Raw genomic sequence first — 22,198 nt, 5'->3', positions numbered from 1 at the left:
ATACTTGAAAATTTTGAAACATATTATTACCCTCTCCCAATTTTTGCACCCGCCGGATTTTTCAGTGATAAATAAAAAAAAATTGTGGACGACCACAATATTTGATTTTTTCTGAAAAATAAATAACAGTCGACCATGCATCCCCATCAAGTTCTGATAGAAGGTTCTGATTCTTTCTTTTATTATTCTTTCATTACATCCATCAGCAACACGTAAAAAACTGACACCCGCTCTAGTTCTTGACTGCCATAACCGAATTTCATATCTGTGATACTCGCGACGTTCATATATTACTACCATTCATATATGAACCACATACCAGTAAGTTCTTGCTTTGTATCTTTCTACGTTGTACCCAAAGTATGATCGTGTATGAATTAGGCAAAAGATGAAACTCATTACCTTCTTTTCGTTATTTTGATTTCTAAGCACTGCGCTTGAGATGCATAAACTACTAGAGCAAAGCACCATGCGATTCCTTCTGTCAGAACTTGATGGAGACACATGGTCGACTGTTATTAATTTTTCAGAAAAAATCAATTATTGTGGTCATTACGTTTTTTAAAAATATGAAAATATACCACTTTGACATGTCCAAAATTTTTTAATTATCACAAAAAAATCCGGGATGGTGCAAAAATTAGAAGAGGGAAAAGATGTGTTTAGAAATTTTCAAGTATTTTTAATGGAAAAAATACATCTTCAAAAATTTTGAGAAAAATTATAATCCTTCCCCATAATCCCTTAAACATACCTGATTTTTTTTTCAAATTTGAGAAAATTGTTTCCAGTCTGACCTTTCGAATGTGGTATAACAATAAAAATTCTCTTTGGGGGCAGATTTCACATGCTTATCCTTTTTTTTTAAATGTCTATTTATTGGAATATGAGTGAAAATTAAATAGTTATGATTTAAATTGGGTGTTCAGCCACAAGTGATGACTTTTCAGCCCTATTATATATATGATTTGGTTATTACCATGAGGACATTATTTGCTTCCGCAATTCTGAGATTTTTGTGTAGGGAAAATTCTAAACCTACTTGTATTGTGTAATGGGGAAAAGGAACTTATATACTAACTTACTAACTAATACAGAGAGCGAATCGATTCAATTGAAGATTGCATCGATTTTTGTCGGAATTTGCTTATAATATTATGTGACATTACATCTAATGGTTCTATATTTGTGAGTCTGTGTAACTCATTTGTATTAAACCAGGGAGGACGCTTCAGAATCATTTTCAGAATTTTATTCTGAATCCTTTGAAGCGTTTTCTTCCTGGTGGAACAACAACTTGACCAAATTGGTACTGCATAAAGCATGGCTGGTCTGAAAATTTGTTTATAAATTAACAAGTTATTTTTTAGACCAAGCTTAGAATTTCTGTTTGTAAGAGGATATAAACATTTAACAGTGTAATAAATACTTTGCCTGGATTCATTCAATGTGATCCTTGAAAGTGAGTTTTTTTGTCATACGTTAAACCTAAGTATTTAGCTTGATCAGACCATATCAATTCCAAGCCATTCAATTTGAGAATGTGATTATTGTTTGGTTTAAGAAAAGAAGCTCTTGGCTTGTGAGGAAAGATAATTAATTGCGTTTTTGCTGCATTTGGTTTAATTTTCCATTTTGACAGATAATTACTGAAAATATTTAAACTTCTTTGTAGGCGACTGCAGATCACTCTTAGATTTCTACCTGTGGCTAGCAGACTTGTGTCGTCACAGAATAGCGATTTCTGACAACCAACGGGTAGATTTGGAAGATCAGAAGTCAAAATATTATACAAGATTGGAGCTACGCTCGAACCCTGCGGAACACCGGGTCGTACGAGTAGCAATTCAGATTTACAATTCTGATAGCTAACCTGAAGAGTACGATCAGTTAAATAATTTTGAATCATTTTGATCAAATAAATAGGAAACTGGAAATCAGACATTTTTGCTATTAAACCTTTGTTCCAAACACTGTCGAATAATAAGAATATTAAAAATTCCATCATTACCAGAAGCCTTCATGTTTTTGAGTTTCCTAATAATTGATTTAATTTCATCAAAATTCGTCTCAATAATGTCATCGTGTGATAACACTTGGGTTGAAATATGATCATATTTCAGTGAGACTTCATTTTCAATAGGACTCACAACGTTCAAATTAAAATTGTGTACACTCTCGAACTGCTGAGCAAGTTTTTGAGCTTTTTCGCCATTTGTAAGAATTATTTGATTTCCTTCCTTGAGAGCAGAAATTGGTTTCTGAGGTTTCTTAAGAACCTTAGAAAGTTTCCAGAAAGATTTAGAATATGGTTTAATTTGTTCAACTTCATTAGCGAAATTTTCAAACATAGAGTAAATCTATGTTTAATTTCTTTCTTTAAATCCTTAACTATGTTTTTCATAGCAGGATCACGTTGATATTGTCGTCGATGAACATTCTTCAACCGAATGAGCAGTTGAAGATTGTCATCGATGATAGGAGAATTTAATTTAGTTTGAGCTTTGGGAACTGAAAAAATTCTATCTTCGATAATATAATGATTCAAATTATCAATTGCTGTGTCGATGTCCGCAGAATTTTCTAAAATAGTTTCATGATCCATATGATTTTCAATGTGAGATCTGTAATCCAACCAATTAGCTCTATGATAGTTTAATATAGAACTAATTGGATTAACACATGCTTATCCTGTATAGCCATGGTCACATACGAACAAAAAGAAAACAAATATTAACAGAGATTTTGACAACAATTTTGTAGCCCTACGTGAACTGTTTGAGCCCCTCTATGGAGCTGTTCCCAGTAGCTTTTAGAATACTCGTTTTTAAGCTTTTCAGCGTAAATGCTCGTGAAATAACAAATACTTTCATGGATATGCTTTTGTAATACTCTTTTTAATTGATGTAGTTAATGTAAATTTTACATTCTAATTACGGCATATGAAAAATATAGTCAATAGGCATTTTTAACCAGAGACAATTTCAACGCTGGAATCGTACTGAGGTTGTTATAACAGGTGATTTTTTAAGAGCTTGAGAACTTTTTTAAACAATAAAACGCATAAAATTTGCAAAATCTCATCGGTTCTTTATTTTAAACGTTAGATTGGTACATGACATTTACTTTTTGAAGATAATTTCATTTAAATGTTGACCGCGGCTGCGTCTTAGGTGGTCCATTCGGAAAGTCCAATTTTGGGCAACTTTTTCGAGCATTTCGGCCGGAATAGCCCGAATTTCTCCGGAAATGTTGTCTTCCAAAGCTGGAATAGTTACTGGCTTATTTCTGTAGACTTTAGACTTGACGTAGCCCCACAAAAAATAGTCTAAAGGCGTCAAATCGCATGATCTTGGTGGCCAACTTACCGGTCCATTTCTTGAGATGAATTGTTCTCCGAAGTTTTCCCTCAAAATGGCTATAGAATCGCGAGCTGTGTGGCATGTAGCGCCATCTTGTTGAAACCACATGTCAACCAAGTTCAGTTCTTCCATTTTTGGCAACAAAAAGTTTGTTAGCATCGAACGATAGCGATCGCCATTCACTGTAACGTTGCGTCCAACAGCATCTTTGAAAAAATACGGTCCAATGATTCCACCAGCGTACAAACCACACCAAACAGTGCATTTTTCGGGATGCATGGGCAGTTCTTGAACGGCTTCTGGTTGCTCTTCACTCCAAATGCGGCAATTTTGCTTATTTACGTAGCCATTCAACCAGAAATGAGCCTCATCGCTGAACAAAATTTGTCGATAAAAAAGCGGATTTTCCGAATGGACCACCTAAGACGCAGCCGCGGTCAACATTTAAATGAAATTATCTTCAAAAAGTAAATGTCATGTACCAATCTAACGTTTAAAATAAAGAACCGATGAGATTTTGCAAATTTTATGCGTTTTATTGTTTAAAAAAGTTCTCAAGCTCTTAAAAAATCACCCTGTATTATTAATTATTATTAATTATCCAACTGAATACAAAATTAATCACCAGATTGCAGTTGCCAAACTCGAAAGGCTTGGATTCAGCGGTTGCTTCCTCAAATGGCTTAAATCACATCTGACAGGTCGTAATATGACTGTGAAAATAGGAGACAACGTCACTTCACCATTCATTGCGAGCTCCGGAGTTCCACAAGGAATCCATCTTGGACGGTTCATATTCTTATTATACCTCAACGACTTGAATTTTTCGCTGGAATGCATGAAGCTATCATTTGCCGATGTATTCTATAACTGGTGCAATGTTAACAGGATGGTTCTAAACGCCTCAAAATGTTCCGTCATCTCATTCACTCGCAAACGAAACACGATCACATATGACTACTCTATTTCGACAGCGGTCTTGGAACGAGTTTCATCAATCAAGGATTTAGGAGTGTTATTAGATTCTAAGCTCAATTTCAAAGATCATATTGAGTATACTATATCTAAAACTTCTAAGATGCTAGGACTTATGTTCCGCATTTCAAAAAACATCAACAACTTATATTGCCTGAAATCGCTTTATTGCGCTTTAGTCCGCTTGACCCTTAAGTACGCTGTCGTTGGGCACCATATTATCAAACCGATAAGCTGCGAATAGAAGCTGTTCAGCGGAAATTCGTCCGTTTTGCTTCGCGTCGTCTGCCATGGAGAGATGCAGCCAACCTTCCAAGCTACGAAAATCGTTGTAGACTCATCAACCTTGATTTGTTATCAGTTCGCCGGGATACTTCCAAAGCCATTTTTATTGCGGATTTGATCCAATCCCGAATTGATTGTGTGGATCTTCTTCCACAGCTAAGCTTCAATATCCATCGTCGTAACTTGCGGTTAAACTCTTTCTTCAGAATCCCTCGTGCTAGAACAAACTATGGATTTAATGAACCATTTGCTAGTATGTGTCGATCATTCAACGTTTGTTCAAATGTATTCGATTTTCATTTGTCCCGCAGCACTGTAAAAAACTTATTTTCAAGATTTTTCGCCAGCCAGCTTTCCTTATGAATTGAGGGTTAAATTATAGATATTTACAGAAGATTGTATGATAGATTAATTTATGATAACGTACAATATGTATCATTTGGATAAATGTAATCTGTTAGTACAAAAAATAAATAAATAAATAAATAAATGCAAACTAAATTTCGGAATTATTTCTTTAGTTCAGTTTCGGTTCCTGAATGTCCAGAACTCAGGTTCTTGTGCAGATAAATAGAAGGTGGCAAAAAGTACTCAACGGTGAAAAAGGTCAGATAAATTCCGCGAATCGGTTCTCTTGAGAACCTTTGAAACATTCCCAAAAACTATGCGAAGTTTTCATTCACTGAGTATTCAAATCTACAAAACGATGTTTGTTTTCGTTTTTCTCTTTTATTGTTTTGTCGTCAATAAGTCATACCTTAGTATAGATGAACCGTTACACTTCTGGAAGCAAAGCAGTAAAAGTTGCAAAATTTACACAGTTCATCAACTAACATAATACGAACGAGTATTGATATTCGGAAGTGTGAAAATATGCAAGTCAATTTTATTCGTATTCTCGTACTCCAGTTATGACTCTGACATTACCCACTCGCATTTTTTTACATCAACATACTTTCTAATGTTCAGTTAACCGGCTCAGCTTGTCGGTAATCACTTAATCAACAACATATTTGCAAGCTCCTTGTTACCTAACTACAACAACAATCGAAAATGGAGTCGTTTTCATACTACTCGATAGCGTTCTTTCTTATGCTCTTCCATTTTTATATTCGACAGAAGCCTAGAATCTCATAAGAACCTCTACTGGTAAGAAGATCTCCGGCGTAAGAACACACTACAGTGCTGCTAGACTCTAAAACACAGAGATAAACAAATAAACATTTGTTTTTAGAAAGGATGTACGGCGCTCTGTTCAATTGGGCTACCTTCTGAGATAAGTTTTAGCACATCCATCAATTCAATGGTAGAGCAGTTCCACGAATTGGAAAAGGCTAGCAAGTTCGAGTCCTGACTCGGAAGAAAACTTTTTCGTTTTTGCAATCCCATCTTGTCGTCTAACGTTTTCTAATTTGACTTTCATTCAATATAGTTATTAATTACTTTAGGGCAGAACAAATAAAATAACTACAATAACGAAGATTATTATAATTGATTAATAACATTATATTTGGAATTGAATATTTCCGGCTTGAAAACTTACAATGATTTTTTCACACTAAACAGATCATTTCCTCGTATTGGTAAATCAGACGACAATCAATTACTTTTAATATTTTGTCACTTTTGAGAAACTTGTGCCCAGTTTTATGCCATCATTTAGTAACACTGGAAACAATTTTATACAGTGTAAAACACCTTAGTTCTTTCGTCTGAAACAGCAAAAATCATTCACAACTTGGAACCAATTCACGCGTTTACTCGCTTCGCTATAGCTGAAATCTCCCGAAGCGTTGATAAGCCGTGCCGTACGTTTATCTTGAAAGATTTTTTGTTTGTCCACATTTCTTTCACTTCCCCACCATACTCTTTAGTTTAATGCTTTGATTCACGATGTTCACAATGTTTTTGGAAGTTTTAAAGTTTTTCCACCACAAATTTTCAAATTTGACATCTTATTCTTTCTTCACTGTCAAACAATTTCCCAAGCATCAGAAAACGACTACCGAAAAATAGCATCAAATATTAACACATTCCATAGCAACATTCGAGATACGCCGGAAAGTAGACCGCACGCCGAGCACGCAATGATACAACTAAGCAGCTACTGCAACAAAATCCATCACCAGCTGGAAAAATACCACACTGGACCAAACATTCAGAGCATTCCTTTCGCGACCAGCTGTCTCATCGTCATCGGGTCACGATTCCGAGAGACACGAGAGATAGGATAGGACAAGAGCGAGAGATAGAGAGTACCGGTATTAACCGAAGAGTTCGAGTTTGATCTCCCACCACCCACCGGTGGAAGAGAACACTCTCTCTCTCTATCACGACACCCTCTTCGTGGTTTTGCCGCCGGAGGAGCCCTACGTTGTTAACGTTTATGTGGTTTTTTCTTGAGATTCCAGTTATTTTATTGGATGATGTTATTTATTTGGAGCGTGTGCGCGGGGATGTCTTAAGAAAACTATGTACAACAGATCTCCGCATTTCGTACGGTTTGGTTCTGCTCACTCTCTACAGACGCCGAAAGTTCCCACGGTTGTAACCGGTTACACTTCGTGTAGGAGGTAAGACATTACGCTATCAATGAGGAGCACGTGGTGAAGCACGATTGTAAATACACAGTATATAAAATAGAATACTCACTTTCATTTTTCTTAGGAAAATTTGGTAGCTGATAAACCAAGAAGGTACCTGTTTTGCAGACAAAAGTCTTTAATATAACCTCGTTTAGCTGGGGAGTATATCGTATGAAACAATATTTACCCTTTTCAAGACAAGTATTAGTAACATCAGTAAGTACGCAGAAATAGCGCCACATAGCGTGGAATTTGATCTGTTAAAAATTTATAATTAAAAAACCTGTTTTAACCTACCTAGTGGTGTAATGACATTACATATTACTCATAACGTCAACAATATTACTGTGGAATTCACAAAAACAACTGTTCATTGAATAGAAATAGGAAAATTTGTTCGGACTTAATCTAATAAACTCTACAAATCCTGTTTACCCTATAGTTCCGGAACCGGAAGAAATATCCACAACAAATTTAGGAATTCCGTATGAAACTGTAAGACTTTTCCTTTGAACCTATAAGTTCCATTTGAATCTTTGTGAAAATCGGTTGAGCTGTTTCAGAGAAAATTGAATGCGAATTTTTTATATAATTTTCACATATTACCATGTACCTCCGAAGCCGTGAATCGGATACAAATGAAATTCAATAGCAAGCTATGGGACCATAATACCTTTTATTTGAATCCAAGTTTGTGAAAATCGGTTCAGCCATCTCTAAAAAAAGTTAGTGCATATTTTTTTCATGTTTTTAGTGCATATCATCCTGTATCTCCTGAACCGGAAGTCGGATCGGGATACAATTCAATAGCAAGCTCTGGGATCATGAGAGCTTTCATTCATAATGAATGAAATAAAATATGCGAACAAACTCAACAAATGAAACGAAACAAAATTGTTCAAACTCGTATTCACAAATCTCTTCGAACTTGTGGATCTGTTATGTTATTGCGCTACTAACCTAGAACTTTGGGAATAACATTCTGTGAAATAACATGGGGTTTTTTTGTTTGTTGCCTTTCTCATATAGAGAGGCTATGCAATCACTGTGAAAACCAACTTTTAACCTAAGCCGGGAGGGCCGAATGTCATATACCATTCGAGTCAGCGCGACGAACTGAGCAAATGTCTGTGTGTGTTTGTGTGTGTATGTGTGTATGTATGTAACAAAAATATGCACTCACTTTTTTCGGAGATGGCTGAACCGATTTCTACAAACTTTGACTCATATGAACAGTCTTATGCTCCCATGTAAGGTTTCTAAATTTGGATCCGACTTCTGGTTCCGGAACTACAGGATGAAACTTATAAACTTATTTTACTTTTACCGGTGTTCGGTTTTCGATCCCGGAAGGTACCAAAATTTTTTTTGTGAAACGCACTACGATTTCTCTAAGATTAACTGATTTTAAAAAATTTCGAATCTAATAAAATGGTTAACAATCCATTAGGCGAATTTAACTGATTTCGGCTACACCGATTTCCGACTTTCGTTTCCGAAAGTATCCAGAATAGAGAAGATAAAAGAAGGCCAGAACGGATTTAATAAACAAAAATTCAAATTTATATATTTTAGGTTATCGACGTTTTTTGGCGAAGAATAAATAAAAAACAAAACACTAATGCAAATTTGTCCGGACGTATGTATGTTTGTTACAGTTTCGTTCCCTCTAATTTTAATGTGATCTATAACTCTATAATCTTCAGATCAGCATACAACTTTCTGGATGTATCACAAATAATAACAAAATCTTCAAAGGGGAACTCACTTTTACATCTCTTGGAATGCTTAATCGTTTGTCACAAGTTTAGATTGAAAGGAAATTTTAAACTGTCATTTAAATCGACGGTGATTAGAATAATTTCATGAACGCTAAAACCATCGATGAATATTCACTCAAAAAAACAGATGCGGATTGATAAAAAAACGTGCTTAATCCACCTAGCAGTGGGATGATACCTTTTTTATCAATCCGCATGTGTTTTTTGCATGAACATTCTTCGGTGTTTTATTTCTCATGACATTTTTTTAATGACCGTCATTTTAGGCGGCAGATTTTTATCGCTCAATACCCTGTAATGTCGGAACTGCAAATCGGATCGAATTTGAATCTAAACGTGAGACAATCGATTGAGCATCCCATGAGATGTCGAAGTCCAACTTCGAAGCTTTTTGGCATTGTCATCTTCTATATCTAAACTTATCACCCCGTAATAACCCTGTTCAGCTGCTCTGTAAAAATATTGCAACTGTCGGTCTCCGTATTTCAAACACCAGTTTAACTTTAGAATCAATAGATATCATCACTACAATCTGTTCCTTTATTCTCAATACGTTAAACGGATCGCGCAAAGCCTTCGTCGTGGACCCAAACTGTTTTGGTCGTTTGTTAATTCCAAAAGAAAAGAAACTGGGTTTCCTCGTTCAATATTCTTGGTAAATGAGACAACTATGCAGATAGATGAAGCACGGAGGATATGGTTATTGCAGCCTTGAGTAAACTAAAGCTATCATTTGCTGCTGGTCCCGATGGAATTCCTTCGTCTGTGCCTAAGCGCTGTTCATTCGTCTTCAGTTACCCGTTAGCAATGCTATTCAATCTTTCGGTTCAACAAAGTGAGTTCCCTACGTTTCGGAAGTCGTCCTTTATGTTTCCGGTTCACAAAAAAGGCGACAAGTGCAATGGTGCTAATTACCGAGGAGTCGCTTCCTTGTGCGCATGCTCAAAACTGTTTAAGATCATTGTTAACGACATCTTGTTCGTCTGTTTCAGAAATCATATTGACACCCAGCAGCATGGATTTTTCCCTAAACGTTCGGTGTCGACGAATCTTTTGCAGTTCACTTCGAATTGTTTACGGAACATGGATCGTGGTTTGCAGATTGATGCGGATTAATATTCACCGGTTTAATATTGACCTTTTAAACTTATTTACTACAATGTGTAATGTGCTATACTTTACCACTTTCGAATACCGGTTATCAAAACATTCGGAAGAGAAACTAAACTTACTTACTTGGTTGCTTTTAATTTGCTCTCACCTCTCCGCTCCCTTTATAAAAATGTATTATATATTGCAAAGTTTAATGATCTGTAGTAATAATTTTTTCTGCCTCCTGCCTTTTCCCCCCAATATTTCATGGAAATAAGCCGCCCCTGAGAAAGACAAAAATGTGCCGGAGCATATTTTGAGATAGTTCGCATGTTTATGTAAAGTTGTGATTGGCTCATAACATAGGTCATGTATTATTTTACCAATACATAACCAATTTTACAATGATATTCTATTTAAATTTAAGTTAAATATTTCCGAGTCGATAGGTAGTTGAATTATTCAAATCCATCAACAATTATGACAGAAAAAAGGTTACGCGGTTACGATTTGTATTTTTTTAATGACTATTTGTTGGTATAAGAGTTAAAATTAAATTATTAGGATTTAAATTGGGTGTTCAGGCACAAGTGGTGACTTTTCAGCCCTATTTTATATATATATATATATATATATATATATATATATATATATATATATATATATATATATATATATATATATATATATATATATATATATATATATATATATATATATATATATATATATATATATATATATATATATATATATATATATATATATATATATATATATATATATATATATATATATATATGATTTGGTTATCACCATGAAGACATCATGTGCTTCCGCAATTCTGTGATTTTCGTGTAGGGAAAATTCTAAACCTACTTGTATTATGTAATGGGTTGTATTTTTTATTTGCACCCGTCCTCCTATAGTGAAGAGTCATGTATAGCCATGCGTCTCCATTGAAGTTCTATTAGCAGAAGACGCATGCTGGATAAACCGCTTAATCTAATCACTATGCTTTGCTGGTTGCTTCAAAAATTAAAAATATAATTCAAATCAATAGAACCATCCTAACTCCTTCAATACGGCAGTTAAAAAGTAAAATTTTGGGAAAATCCTCCCCATTCCAAACATTTTCAAAAGTGGTATAACAATATGAATTTTTATTTTCGGTAGATTACATATGCTTATCCGGCTATAGCCGTTTAAACACTCTGTAACTCTGGAACCGAAAGTGGGCCCATAGAAACTATATAACCATTTGTATGAATCCTTGTTTGTGAAAATCGGTGTAATTATCTCCGAGTAATATATGTGAATTATATTCTGATATTTATTGACGACTACTTCTGCGAACCGGAAATAAATCAAGAACCGATATGAACTAACTTAGCTTGTTTGGCTAAAGATGGCACCGGCAATCGATTTTCATCCGTGTTCCACAGTGAGAAATGCAAAAAGATATTATTCCACATAACACTATCGGTACTCTTCAACAGTTTTGTTTCAAAGCAAGAACACAAAAATTTGATACCAAACCAACTAATTACAACCAGTTTCGATAAATTGCTCAAATTTTACAGCATCAGCGAAATAGCTTACAGTCTCATGTAAAATAAAGCTTTTAGGTAACGAAGCCCGTGCCTCCTCGATATCCACATCAAACCTATTCATCATTAGCACTTTCAGTCCACATAGTAGTAGCAGTAGTACCTCTCGGAAGCTATGAGCATCAGCTCCAATCGGCACTGGCATCCTATTAGGAAATGTTTTACAACACCACAAGAGCTTCTCCTCGACACCCACATAAAGCAAATGTTGTTTTGTGGTGTTGGGGAATAATTTCGATTTAAAATGAAATTTATACGCCAAGTTTTCCCACAACAACAACAACAAGGCTTTCGAGCTCCCATTCGCACTCGAGCACCCTCCCTAGGAAACGGTGGGTGAGAACACTAACAGGTGTTAATCAGTGATTTGAACAACAACAATAACAGCGACTTTGCGAAACGATTCCGGATCCGGGTCCGGAACTATGCTGATATGTTGTATCTGGCGAATGTATAGAACTATGCGAGCATAAAGCCACGACTATGAAATAACTGCTCGGATTGGTGTTGGCGGTGTGCTGAATGTTTCTGCCATGCCATGGAAGTGTTAGCATCGGCGTTAATGTGCTTCATAATACAGTTTCGTAACACCATAAAAAGCTTCTGACAACACTGCCAACAAACTATTCAAGAAACTTTGAATCCAACTGAGCGTCATTCTGTAGAGCAGTAATCCATGGGGTAAAGTTTCACAAATCGTACGATTCTACATCCCGCCGTTGATGTTCCCGACACGGTCGATTGAGTTCTATTGCTGATGTTGAAACAAAATTAGAATGTTTGCAACATCGTGCGGAGCCACGGAATGGAAAACAAGCCCGTCAACATCGAGGTGGAATTTACAATTGTGATCTATGACTGTACTCGGAATGTGCACCCGGCGAGGGTGTTTGTGAAACTCCCGAGTGGTATCACTGAATACTTATGAAAGTAATTCTGTGCAACTCTGCGAACAACAGCGGAATCAAAGTTCGGTTAGTGGTTTACCGTGGTTTGGTTCTCGAATAAACCATGAAATAAAACTTACTCTTCCGTTAGAATGCTAACACCATTGTGCAGCCTTTTCTGAACAGAAAAAAAAAGATCCAAATGTACATTTATTTCAATCCAAAAAGCAAGAAGTGTTGACTAAACAACTACCAAACTAACAAACGAACTTCAGCATGGCACTTGTTTTGTTATACGCGACTTAATAAAACATTAATTCCCATCCACCAGAGCTAGCAAAACGCACCAGCATTAGCCTTCTTTTAACCGTTCCTGACAACGACCTGTCAGGCCACTATGGATAGAGTGACAATCGCGTGCATTTTTCACACTTTTAATTAAAATTCCTTTCGCCAATTTCCTCGGTGCAACAGAGCAAGAGAGAAGGAGAGCGAACACAAAAAAAACTAGAAAGAGCGCAAATGCAACGGTCTTACAAGTGGAAAAGTTATAATTATCCTCTTCCGCTCATTACGAACGGGACTCGGCACTCGCACTGAAACACCCGAAGCGATGATAACAATAGCCACACGGTAGACTTTACTTAGTATCATATAATAATGTTTGAAAAAAAAAGTTTATCTTGCGGCTGAATGAAAACCTCATCATGCTTCTACATGGGAAAATTTACGTAACCTGCATAACATGTCAAACTCGACCCCAATGGGAAAGTCCAATCGGAAAGTATCGCGTTACCGTCCGATGAAAAGCGAAGTAATTCAGTGAAATATGAGCAGTTTAATCACAATCTGTAATACACAAAAAAATTGTGCTTTCGCGTGGATGTGTGTATTTAACCTATCATGAGCTCCACTGTCTTTTTCCGAACCAAATCCCAAATAACGTGAACTTTTTGTCGTGAATACGCTTACTTTACTATGGGGCGCCTTTTCAAAGTTTACCCTGTACAAAAATGGGTAGAGCTCAATCGTGAAAATCTACGTGTTGTACTTAATCCAACAACATAATTTTTGCCTTTTTCCTATAGAACGGCTATACAATCACTGTGAAAACCGACTTTTGAACCGAGACGCGGAGGGCTTGTGAAAAAATTTTCTGGTAAATTCATCTAGTTGGCAGACGTTGTTAGTTAGTGGATACATAAATCTTTTTTGGGACTACTTCCGCTTCCGAACGCATCGGTAATAGTGAAAGAGAGCTAAGCTCTATATTAGCTCCAAAAATGAAACTCACCTCGATTCCTCAGCAACGGTTAAACCGATTTTCACAAATCATGCTTCAAATTAAAGCTCTTAATATCTTAAAAGTCGCTGTGCAATTTCATCAAGATCTGACTTCCGGTTCCGAATTTACAGGACAATGAGTATCACAACTTTCAAACTGTCATACAAAATGATGCAAACTCAGTTCGTATCAATACGTGCTGGTACAGAAGATGAAAACGCTACCGTCTAGCACACAGCGTGCTCTGTTCAATTTGGTATAGCGTGCAAGGTCTCCACATTTAAATCAATATTAACTTGACATAACTGTTTACAAATTGAAAAGGTGATGGTAGTCTATACCAAAGAATTTTTTTCGTTTTATGCTACTTATTCTACTGGAAGAACATAAAAGGAAAACTTTGATCAAAAATCGTTCATTCAGTATTCGTACGTTGTTTATCGCGCTGACAAGACGTGTTTTTCATTTGTATTAATTTACTCGTTCCCATTCGTGTTGCCTCGTACAAGTTTGCCTATCCCAGATATGAAAAAAAACTGTTTTTCCTTGGTGGAAAGTCTACTTCTTGGAGATGATAAGGATCCAAACAGTAACAAAAGGCTACTCATAAACAACCCGTATGCTGTCTTACCAGTGGACGAAATTGAAAAAAAACTGTTTTAATCCACCTAGTGATGTTATGATGCCTTTCTCATGTACATATAATATTATAGTATTCTATTAAGAAATTTTGTCTTCGATTTTTGAAAAAAACCAAGAGATTGTTTGTGCATAACATACAGAATAAAACAGTGCTTCGATTGCGTAAGTCATCCTTAAGAAAACGAAGTGGGTTCACTATTATATGCACTTCCGGCACCGGAACCAGAGAACCGGTATAATCAAAGTCGGTTCGTACGGCCACCAACTAACATGACACACAAACTCTACTAGTACGCACTCTAAATTACGAGTTAAATGTTTGATTCATCCGAAAATATATTAAGTTACGGTGTACAATATTGAACACACTTTACCCTATAACTCCGGAACCGGAAGTCGAATCCGGATGAAATTCAGGAATTCCGTATATGACCGGAAGACCTTTCATTTGAATCAAAGCTTGTGGAAATCGGTCAAACCATCACTAAGAAAAGTGAGTGAGATCCATTTTGGTATATAAGACCACTATTTCCGTTACTTCCGGAACCGGATACCGGGAACCCCGATAGCCGGAATCGGTTTGTTTAGTTGCCTACTGATAATGACTATCAATTTGTGTAGTTTTGAGACCAGTTTAGAAATTTTTTTACGTTTTTTGTTTCGCCGGTTCAAGTGACGGCTTCTATATGGTTCTATACGGCCGGTTTAAGTGACGGTTTCTATATGAGAAAAGCAAAAACTTTTTTATTCCACCTAGTGGTGTAATGATGCAGTTTTCATATTACTCATTACATTATAACTATTACTGGTGAATTCGCAAAAAACAACTGTTCATTGAATAGAAATAGGAAAGTTTGTTCGGACTTAATCTAACAAAACCTACAAATCCTGTTTAGCCTGTAGCTCCGGAACCGAAAGTCGTATCTACAACAAATCTAGGAATTCCGTATGAAACTGTAAATCTTTTCCTTTGGAATTATAGATTTGTGAAAAATGATTTGGTCATCTAGAACCTTGAACCTAGTTAAACCTAGACTTACACTGGGGTCTCTTTTCACGCGGTTTTTTTAATGCGGTTTCTTTTCACGCGGATTTTCGAATTTACGTGGTGTTTTTTTACGCGGATTTCCAATGTTACGCGGTTTTTTTTCGGCATCAAAATAAAATTTTCGATTTTGGAAGTCTCAAAATTTTTCTAATTCCCAAAATCGATTTTACCAAAAAAAAATTTTTGAGATTACACCAGATCTGGACGTTTCATGCATTTCATGCAGATATTTGGCATCAAACAAATTTATTTTTGTTAGTTTGGAGGTTTTTTACGCGGACTTCTGAAGTTACGCAGTTTTTTTACGAGGATTTCCGAAGATACGCGGATTTTTTGGGAGGTTTTTTTACGGTACGTATCCCCCGCGTAAAAAAAAACCTTAGTATACTATCTGATCAATGATCAATGCTCTATTTCGATTGAACCAATTGAACGAAATCTAATAAACGAATCTACGTTTCTGTTACATTTGCATAGTCAAGTAAGTCAAGTTAAATAGCATGAATCAGCAGCATAAACCATGTAGTAGGATTATTATTATTATTATTACAATTGACATCAATACTCCACCGGCACGGTATTACTGCACTAATAGCTGTGGAAATTGCATTTACAACGCGAAGCTTAATATGTTTACCAACCGCAGCACCGTCTTTTACCAGTATCACACACCAGTAGCAGACATCCGCAACCGTTACGTTTTCTTTATAGCGTGTACGAAATAGAATACAGCACGCAACGTTCGTGTTGTGTTTTCTTCTTCCACCGTACCACTACGTACCGGTATTGTACATATTGTCATTCTATATGGCGATTTGAAAACTTTGACACTCATCGCCCTGTAATTGCGGAACCGGAAGTCGAATCTGGATAAACATAGTAGCTTTTGAGACAATGCAATGTGAGCTTCAATTCAAATCAAGATTTATAAAAATCGGTTCAAGCATCGCTGAGAAATCAAAGCGAGTTATATTTTTGAAGTTTTTCTGCACTACCTTCGGTGCTTGCGGAACAGGAAAATGTGGGACCAAAAGTGCCGAACTATGTGTATATGCCAACAAACTTATAAGTTCTGCAAACAAGAAGATTATATCAGACAGTTTCATGGGATTTCTACCTGTTTTGGCCATCGTTCATGAAAAATATGTATGAAATTGGTATTTTCCAATAATTACGCTTTAGTTCCAGAGTTGGAAGTCGGATCCGGATAAAATGTTTTTGAAATTAAAAAAAAAACTTTAAGACCTTTCATTTGAATCTAAGTTTGCGAGAATCGGTTAAGCCGTTTCCGAGAAAATTGAGTGCACATTTTTCTTCTAACTTTCACTTATTACCCTGTAACTCTGGAACCAGAGGCCGGATCCCGATGTAATTCAATAGCACCCTATGGGACCACGAGACCAGTGCAAAGTGGGTGCATTTTTTTTACAAAATATATAATAATAAAGTACAATTAGTAAGTATTATAATACAAAATATATAATAATAATAAGTGCAAAGTGAGTGCACATTTTACATTGCTACAGACATTTGTTCAGTTCGTCGAACTGAGTCGAATGGTATATGACACTTGGCTTGGTGTAACAAACATAATCAAGGGTAACAAACATATCTCAAAGACAACAGTAATGGCTTTCCTCGATATGGAGAAGGCCTTTCACAATGTATGGCATGACGGATTGTTGTACAAACTGGTTGGCTACAATTTCTCTAACTTTCTAGTAAGGACAACATCAAATTGCCTTCATAACAGAAAGTCACGTATCTTCATCAGAAATACTCTCTCAGATCCATACGAGGTGAATGCCGGAGTTAGTCAAGGTAGTATGTTGGGACCCTTATTTTACAATCTCTACACGTCAGGCATCCCGACGCTTCCGTCTTTTACTAATATCACACACCAGTAGCAGACATCCGTAAGCGTTTCGTTTTCTTTATAGCGTGCAGGAAATAGAACAAAGCACGCAACGTTCGTGTTGTTCTTTCTTCTTCCATGTTGCACATACCGGTGTTGTACATATTGTCATTTCATATGGCGGTTTGAAAATTTCGACACTCTTCGAATCCGAATGAAATTTCACGGTGGCTTTTGAGACAATGTGAGCTATACTTGAAATCAAGATTTGTAAAAATGGAGGAATCAAAGTAAGTTATATTTCTGGAGTTTTGCAATGACTGAGTGGAAATATATATTGGAGAAGCCAAATGAATGAAAAACTAACAGAAAAGATGATTTAACGGAAAAAGATACGCTCAGAGAGAGGTCTCGAACCTGCGTTCTTATGCATTCCGTGCATACGCGCTACCATTTCGTCACTCTGAACCTTGTTATAGACACTCTAAAACGCAGTCAGATATGGTAGAACGTACATCGAACATGGTCTACATCCTGGTCGTCACCCGACCGGTACCATACTTCCAAACATCTTCTCTGTTCATCAAACACTAGTCCTCTCGCTTTATACCTATCTTCTGCTCAAGCACTGAGTAGGAGAGTGTATTTATAATCGCTTGCCACCTTCTTTACCTTTCAAATTGCCTTCATAACAGAAAGTCACGTGCCTTCCTCAGGAATGTTCTCTCAGATCCATACGAGGTGAATGCTGGAGTACCTCGAGGTAGTATGTTGGGACCCTCAGCGTTCAGCTACGAGTTGTGCAAAAACGCACACAATAAAGCTACAAATGGTCCAGAATTATTTTAATTTAATTTCTTCTAGTCCGTTACACGGAACTGGATGTCGTTGTTAGGTTTTATTCACCAACATTAGTAACAACAAACCTGGTATAAAGTGTGAATCGCTCAGGTCTTGGACTTCGGATGTCGAGAGGAACAGTCGCCCGCAAAGAAATCAGACTTTTTGCATGGTACGAAATCTCAAACGCACAGGTCGTGCTCTCGCAAATCGCATTCAGCTGCTGAATACTGGAGCTGGATTCGGGAACTGAATTTTGGATTGAGTTCTGTAAATGAGATCAGTTCTTGCAACTGAATTTTGAATCTGTTTAGCTCTTGAATTCAGGTTGAGTTCCTGAATTCTAATAATCGGTTCTTTTTAGAACTATAAATATATTCCCAAAGAACTATTCGAAGTTTTCCTACTATGTAAATCTTCAAAAAAAAACCTGTTTTAATTCACCTAGTGGTGTAATAATGCCTTTATTATTTTCATTTTCACCTGTTTATTACAGCAAAAATTCCAGGAACAACTATAATTTAAAAAAGTTCAGAAAATAGTTTTGAAGATTTCTGTTGCATAATACTACTACATTGATACACTACATTTGAATTTAAGTTAGTGAAAATCTATTCAATCACATGTGAGAAAGTGAAGTGAGCTACATTTTTTATATTTGATTATTATTGCCAGTACTTCCGGAACCAAAAGCTGGATATTGCCTTAGTGACATTCGGTTCATGCACTGATATGATCACATTTTTTTACGATTCTCTATGACGATTTGAATTTTGGAAAAAAATGCACCGGTTGTCGGACTTGGAAAGAATTTATAATCATTTATAGAACTATCAATGGTTTATTTGGTTACAGAGTCTCAGGGTCTGCAAACTAGAGAAAATCACTAGCCAATATAAAGAGGTAACTTATGAACAAGGTATTCCTGAAATTGACGTTTTCATACTGAGCACCCTATCTCCGGAAGCAGGGGTTTGATCCGTATAAAAATTGGGATATTCTTATGACATCTTAAGAACTTCCATTTCCGAGAATGGTGAGTGACATTATTTTCACATTTTTTTATGCATATCACCCTGTAATTCCGAAACCGGAAGTTGGTTCCAAATGAAATTCCGGAACTTTGTCCGAGACCATAACACCTTTTATATAAATCTAAGTTTGTGAAAGTCGGTTTTGCCATCTCTGAGAAAAATAAGTGACATTATATTCAAATTTTTAATGCACTATTTCCATATTTTTGGTGCATATCACCCTATAAAGTTTTGAAACATATAAAATTCCGGAACTTTGTTTGGATATATAAGACCTTTAATTTGAATCCAAGTTTGTGAAATTCGGTCCAAACATCTTCTAGGAAATTACGTGATTTTATTTCCCAATATTTTTTGCATATCATTCTGTAATTCTGGAACCAGAATTCGGATCTTAGGAACTTTGTATGGGACCACAAGACCTTTCATTTGAATATAAATTTGAGAAAATCGGTTTTGCCATCTCTGAGAAAAGTGAGTGACATTATTTTCACATTTTAATGCATATCACCCTGTAATTCCGGAACCGGAACTCAGATCCGAATGAAAATCAGGAACTTTTTATGGGACCGTGAGACCTTTCATTTGAATCTAAGTTTGTGAAAATCGGTAAAATCATTTCCGAGAAAAGTGAGTGACATTATTTTCACAGTTTCGGTGAATTATTTCCACATTTTTGTGGCATATCACACTGTAATTCTGGAACCGGAAGTCGGATCCAAATGTAAGTCAAGAACTTTGTATGGGCCTTCCAATTGAAGTCTAAGTTTGCGAAAATCGGTTCACCCATTCCCGAGAAAAGTGAGTGACATTATTCTCACATATTTGGTGTAAATCACCCTGTAGTTCTGGAACCGGAATCTCGAGTGGTACTAAACACAACGATATAATTCTTTCTCCATACCATCAGAAATATAATCAACAATTTACGCTTAAATTTTCAATTGTGTAAGATATTCTAAAATAACTAGAAAAACAATTGTACTTAACCTTTCCGAAACAATGAGGAAAACTGATTTCGCTTGGTTTCCTGCTTGGAACTGGACGTCGTGGTAAGGACCTTCCACCAACATCAACAACAACAGACCTACACCATCATTTGGATTGGATTCCGGAACTGAATTCAGAGTTTTGGAACTGGTTTCTTGACTAGATTTTGGAACTAAATGTAATGTCTTAACTGGAACAAAATTTAAGATCTGAACTCCAAATCTGAATTTTGGAACTCGAAGCAGTAAAAGTTGTAAAATTCATACAATCAATCAATAAATACGAACGATAATCGATATTTGCAAACAGCTGTATTTTACATTTCATTAACGTTCAAAGAAGCAAATAGGCAAACAAACACAGAAAAGTTAACACGATATTGTGCTTCATAGCAACACAGCAGTCATGATAAAGCAGAGCGAAAATCGTTAAAAAAAAGTTGTGAATCGGTACAATTGATTTCATTTCGAGGTGAGAATATGACTGGTTTTTCCTTTCCATAATAAACCATTTGACCAAATACGGGCGGATCACGAGCATCACTCGATCGTAAAGTGCAACACATCCGATAACAAACTGAAACTTTTTTCTAGTATTGGCATGTGATAAAATTGTTTGCATAAATCATTTCACTGCCAACATCCATCATGTAATGGTATTTTTATTTCCCATTCCACGAAGATTAAGCTCCGGTACTTCCGGGGTGTGGGCTCAGGATTTATGTCGTTTGGTACCTTTCGAAATGGCCAGCAGGAATTTAGATTATTTCTGTGTTATAAATTTGTTTCCTTATGAAATAATCCTTCAATTTGACTACTACGGTTACGGAGTTTAATGCATTAGAATTCGACACTTTAAACTGTACATAAAAGATATGACATTGGATTTTTTTTCACAGCAGCCATCAGCGACTAAGCTCTCTGAGAGATCAACATCGTCAGCAATAAACGTTTTCTTGTAGACTAACAATATTGAGTCCCAGATTGTAAAAAAATACAGTACACAACATTGTTTTTCTCCTCTACAGGACTTATTCAATGCGTGATCAGCGTTCTCAGGCGACATTCAAGAAATCCAACAACGAAATTATGAATGAAATGAGTCAGGGTTGATTTTATTGCCTCGAAAGAGAGTTTATGCTTCCTTCAAAAGGCGTCGAAGCCCCCACGGCTGCATTCAATCCTATTTTGAACGAATTGAGAGATGAAGTCAAATCAATCTCGAATATCGTCGCTAAAGATACGGAAAACACTCAGTCTTGAACTCTAGCTGAAGAATTAGAAGCAAGCAAACCACAAAAACCAATAGAAGAAAAAGAAACACGCAACGGGCATCGCTAAATGAAAATGGTTAAATAAATAACAATAATAGGGGAGAGTGTTCAGTTACCGGCACCCTTTTATTTTAAGCTTTTATAACTTCTGACTAAGAGCACATTCTACGAACATATATACATCAATGGAAAGCTTAAGTCCCTAGCTAACAACTGATTAAGCAACTCAGTTGATATATTTGTTTGAGAAAACTTTATTATCAAGTTAGTGAAGTTATAAATTTGGACCATTTCAAATTTCGCTAAAAATATAAGTAAAGACTGAGATCATTCAAAGAAAAAACAGAATTTATCCTTTTCGGAGGCGTTCTTCATTACCTGATGGTGACTTCGCCTTGGCTCTCTTGGTCGATGATTTGGATAGTGGTGCCTTTGGTGTTGATTTGGTCGGCCTTCCACCGGCTTCGTGGCATTTAATACGTTACTGCAGTCGAATTTATTGGCTTCTTATCCACTAATTAATGGCATTTATCAGTGCATGATTTTCCTCGACTTTGACGATTTGTTTGGAGTCGCCATGGCTAACAGAACCAGAGAACCAAAGTTTTTACTTATATGACGGATGTTTTCAAGCTGTCAATTTGTCCACCAGAG

The 22,198-nt window shown here is 36.2% G+C and overlaps 1 protein-coding gene across 1 annotated transcript in view; it reads right to left on the bottom strand.

Moving 5' to 3' along the window:
- Positions 1–6,710, bottom strand: part of LOC131425422 (zeta-sarcoglycan) — a 309,985-nt gene extending 303,275 nt beyond the window's left edge. Inside the window, exon 1 of the mRNA XM_058587326.1 lies at positions 6,166–6,710. The gene's annotated coding sequence lies outside the window, so the exon portion shown is untranslated. The remainder of the gene's footprint in view (positions 1–6,165) is intronic.
- Between the last annotated feature and the right edge of the window lie 15,488 nt (positions 6,711–22,198).

Source organism: Malaya genurostris, chromosome 1 (genome assembly GCF_030247185.1).
Source record: "Malaya genurostris strain Urasoe2022 chromosome 1, Malgen_1.1, whole genome shotgun sequence".
In the NCBI taxonomy this organism is placed as follows: domain Eukaryota; kingdom Metazoa; phylum Arthropoda; class Insecta; order Diptera; family Culicidae; genus Malaya; species Malaya genurostris.
Note: the sequence above shows the minus strand (reverse complement) of the source record. Positions and strands in the feature narration are given on the sequence as shown.